The sequence below is a fragment of the Merops nubicus genome, unplaced genomic scaffold, assembly GCF_000691845.1.
Source record: "Merops nubicus isolate BGI_N331 unplaced genomic scaffold, ASM69184v1 scaffold22455, whole genome shotgun sequence".
NCBI classification, from domain to species: Eukaryota; Metazoa; Chordata; class Aves; order Coraciiformes; family Meropidae; genus Merops; species Merops nubicus.
The window spans coordinates 924-5,573 of NW_008610617.1; positions in this window are offsets into that span (position 1 = coordinate 924).

The following is a 4,650-nucleotide window of genomic DNA, read 5'->3' on the forward strand; positions in this document are numbered from 1 at the left end:
GGAGACCTGCTGATAGCTGCCAGGGGTTGGGTTGCTTTGCTCGCTGTTGCTCCTGTTGAAGAGGTGGCTGCCCACTCTGTTCCCTAACTGGGTGGTCCCTGTGCTACTTAGAGGTGCAGCACGAAGGGGAGACAGGCTGGCTGTCGTGCCCAGGCCCTTTGCCTTGCTTGGGTGTCATTAGTGCTGAGCAAGTCTCTTATCATGTCTATTTATGTCTGGAGCATCCAGGGAGCGCCAGGCGTTGCCCTCGGGGAGTTGCCTGGGATGGCAGAGAGCTTTCGGTGAATCAGGGCTGGAAGAGGGATTCCCACTCCCTGCGAGGTGCACGGGGAGAGCTGGTGCTGAGGACTGAGGTGGGGGCCACCCTCCAGCAGCATTCACCTCCCTCCTGTAAGAGGGCAGGCCGTGCTGTTGAGAGCCAGGCTTGTTCACCACCTTAGGTGTTCATGTCCTAGCTTAAGGTTGATTCCTCTGGGGTGGTTTTCCCCGTGTGGCTGGCACCTCTCTTGGGTGGAGCAGCTGTAAGGCAGCAGAGCTGACTCCTGAAAGCAGAAGGGAGCTGGGTGCCTGGCTGGGACACGGTATCACTGCACTTTGGCCGTGCTGTAAACCCTTCTGACAGTGCAGATTCCAGGCTGAGGTCCAGGGGTTGGGATGAGATCATAGGAAAGGGGACAGGGCAGGAGGTGAAGCTGCAACCTGTACAGTCGAGCCTGAGAACTGCTGCCCATCAGACTGAAGTGCTAAATGGTGTCTCTTGAGGGGTGACAAGCAGTGGGGAGTTCTGCAGAGGTCTTTTTGTGGGGTTGGGTGTAGATAAGGTTGGTGCCTTCATGCATCAGTACTTGGCTCTGAATTCAGTGAGACTCTACTGTGCAAAAATAAATACTTCCTGGGGAGGAGTGGAAAAACCTCTTCCTTTGGGGTGTCTCTTTGGTTCACTTCCTCTGAGAGCCTGATCAGAGAGAACAGGAATTTTCCTGCCCTTCAGAGTGTGAGATCCCACTCAGTGCATTCTTTTCCACCTTTTTCCTCGTGGCATTTTCATCTGAGCTGATTCTGCTTCCTCCCTGATCTAAAACCATGGTGCCATCACTTACATATGGCACTGAGGCTTTGCTACAGGCCAATGCTGAACTGAAAGCCCTGACCAAGTGATCTGCAGCCTTTAGAGCTCACTGGATTTCAGAGGTGGCTCTGAGAATACCAAATAAACCAGTACTGGGTATTCACATTAGCCAGGCAGAGCACTCTATTTCCAAATAAGAGGCCAGGAGGTATTTATGGTGTGATATGACCTTACCTACCTCTCGTGAAGCCCTTCACCATTAAGTTACAGGGGTTTGGGCTTTATTCTCCAGAGCTACAGCAGTGGTGTTGTCTCCCACCTGAAATGCTCCCCCCAGCTCTGAGGCTCTGTCTGCTGGGATGAAGCAGTGTTGCTGTTTTTCCACTGGAACAGCTCCTGTGGCTGTCAGGGTGGGTCGAGCCAGGCCTCCTGTTTACCAGCTCCTCGATGGTGCATGCCACGGTGTTACTGCATGAATCACCTCTTGCCCTCGGGGCTTGCTGGGACGTGGCCTCTTGTCAGGCCTGTGCCTCTTCTCCTGGGGCTGCTGGAGACCAGCACACCAGGAAATGCACCTTTATGTGCCACGCAACTGAGAAGTCCTTTTGTGCTGGCTTTGCAGTCTCCTCCTTACACATCCCACCTCTCAAATCCTGAAGCTCTTCCCCAGCTCCAGGCCTGGAGCTCTGAGCATGCTCACCTGTCTGAATACACCCTCAAGTCACTGGGCCTGGAGGGGCAGAATTGGTTTGGTGTGATGTGACTTTTTTCAGTCACGAGTAATGTTAAAACTCAGTGTCAGATTCTTAAATCTTCAGTACAGATTAGGGAATGTCCTTGTTAAGGGTCTTGAACTCTCGCTCCGGTGAGCTGTACAGGATTTGGAAGGCTCTGGAAGTGTGGCAGCCTGGAATGTGAGCCTGTAGTCACTGAAAAGCTGCTGTGGAGCTGGTGTGAACGGAGCTCCTGGTCTGTGCTGGTGACTCATAGTTAACCAGCAGCATCTCTATTGTCTGTGCAGCACGTGAATTTTGTCCTGCACAGCTCTTCAGCTGAGGGTGGGTTGGAACTGCTGAATTGATGCTTTTTTTGAGGGGAAGAGGTGGGCTCTGCTGTCAGAGCAAATCTGGCTCTCAAAGCCCCATCTGGGGGAGTTAGCTGTTCTCCTAAAGTGTGGCAGCGTCAGCAGAAGAGGGGGGAGCAAGCAGGGGGGATGCTCATGTCCTGAGACTACAAGGAGGGGTTTTTAAACTAGTATCTGAGCCAGGATTCTGCCTCAGGCTTGGCATGAGATGAACTGACAGTTATTTGACATTCACGTTTGTTTGTCAGCTGTCACCATGTGACCACCAGGAAATAGGCTGCTGGGCTGTGAAGAGTTTTTCCTTTGGGTAGCAGGAGTTTAAAAAAAGAAAACCCAACCCAAAATAAACCCAACCCTCTTCTGCCTTTTCAAACTGAGATAGTGAATGACAGCACCTTAAATGTTGCACTGCTGGAATTTGACTGAGTGCCTGCAGAGGCCTGGGGGCTGGTCCTAGAGGTGGTTGTTTTTGCTGTGTGTGGAGTCTAACACCAAATCCTAGATTGAGGGAGGGAAATAAATCAGCTTAGTCTCTGGAGTTCTCAGAGCAGTGCCAGTTGGTGCTGGCCAAAGCTTATCCCAGGGGAAGTGTACGTGATGCTGGCACGTGTGGTGGTGTGAAGGGATCTGCAGCTCTGCCCAGGGACACAAAGGAAAGCTTTGTAGCATCTGTGGCCTCTCCTGCAGGGCCAGGCTGGGAGAGCTGGGGGTGTTCAGCCTGGAGAAGAGGAGGCTCTATGGAGACCTTCTGGTGGCCTTCCAGCACCTGCAGGGCCCTACAGGAGAGCTGGGGCAGGGCTGGTCACAAGGGTGTGCAGAGACAGGGTGAGGGGAGATGGTTTTAAACGAGAGCAGGGCAGGTTTAGATTAGACATTAGGAAGTTTTGTACAATGAGGGTGGTGAGACATGGGGCCAGGCTGCCCAGAGAGGTGGTGGAGACCCCATCTGACCTGGAGACATTCAAGGTGATGGGGCTCTGAGCAGCTTGGGGAGCTCCTTGCTTATTGTGAAGAGGCTGGACTGGGTGACCTTTGGAGGGCCCTCCCAACTCAAAGCATTTTGTGATTCTGACCCATTGTTCCAGCCTATCTGTTGAACTCATAGCATGTCTACATGGAGAAATGACTCCATGCAGAAGGCTCTAAACAAGTCTGTGTCCTTGGGGAAAAAGCAGAATGTGTCCTGGAAGTGATAGGGTCTGGGGTGGTGGAAATGCCTCCAAGGAGTCTATGGGAGGGGACTGGTGAGCCTGGGAGTGTAGGAAAGGTGCTGGAGGTGGTTGCAGCTCTGCCTGTTCAGCCACAAAGGCTAGAAAGAAAGTGTGAGGGAGGAGAGAGCTTGGCACTTGTGATCCCATAGCTGCCTGTGACAGGCCTGATCCTGTCCCTGGGGCTGTGCTGCTCCTGGTGCTGCCTGGGAGAGCTGCCCCTGCTGCTCTGCAGTGAGGGCTCTGCCCACCTGCAGGTCTCAGAAGCTGAGCTCCTGTTGGTCCCGGGTGTGACATGGCTGGGTGGGTGGTGTCCATGTGGCTCTGGGTGCTGGGGGTACCTCAGGGGTGAGGGTGGTGGCTCAGCAGAACCCAGAGCTTTGTGCTGCCCGCTGGTGCTTCCCCAGACCTGGCACTGGTGCTCCTGCTGCAGGCAAAGGCCAAGTCTGCACGGGTGGCTTCTGTCTGACAAGTCCTCTGGAGTCAGCAAGCTCCGTGGAGTGTCTTCTGCAGCTCTTTGCCAGGCCTTTGGCTGTGCTGTGCCTGGAGGATTTCTTCTGGGTGAACCTTGCTGCTCCTCTCCATGCTCTGCAGGTTGGCTGCAGGGCTGCTAGGTTTGGGAGCCTTCTGACTTCAGATTTAAGGGATTGAGGCACCACTTTAGCACTGGAGGCTTTGTGTCTCTGAGCTGCCACTCCTGCAGATTACCTAAATTAGCATCCTGAAGTAGAGGAGGTGGAGGGTGTAAATGAATCGAGGAGCATTTTATGTATGTTAATTACAGGAGCTGCCCTGCCCAGCTTCATTGAGTGCTGCTGATTGGGGACTGGACTGGGCAGGAAAGTTCCTCCAGCTCTGGAGGCAGGGTGTGGGTGCAGGCTGCTGGGGTTACATCATGTGTGGAGAAAGTTAGAGCCCTGCTTTGGAGTGGGAGGGACCCTGGTTGTCTCCCCAGTGTTCTGACACAGTGGGGTTGGTGAAAACTCCCTCCTGGAGCAGATGAACCACTCAGCTGCTGGCTGTACTTGTGCACACAGAGGAGTTCATTCTGGGGGGGCAGTTCCAGGGGGACATTGCTGCATCTGTCCTGGTGCTGCTCTTCTGAGCTGCTCAGCTGTGCAGGAGGGGCTGAGATAACTGCAGGGGGCTCAGCAGGGCCAAGGGCTGGGTCCTGCACCTGGGGCACAACAGCCCCCTGCAGGGCTCCAGGCTGGGGGAGAGGGGCTGGAAACTGCCCAGCAGAGAAGGCCCTGGGGGGGCTGGGGGGCAGCTGGCTGAGCACGAGCCAG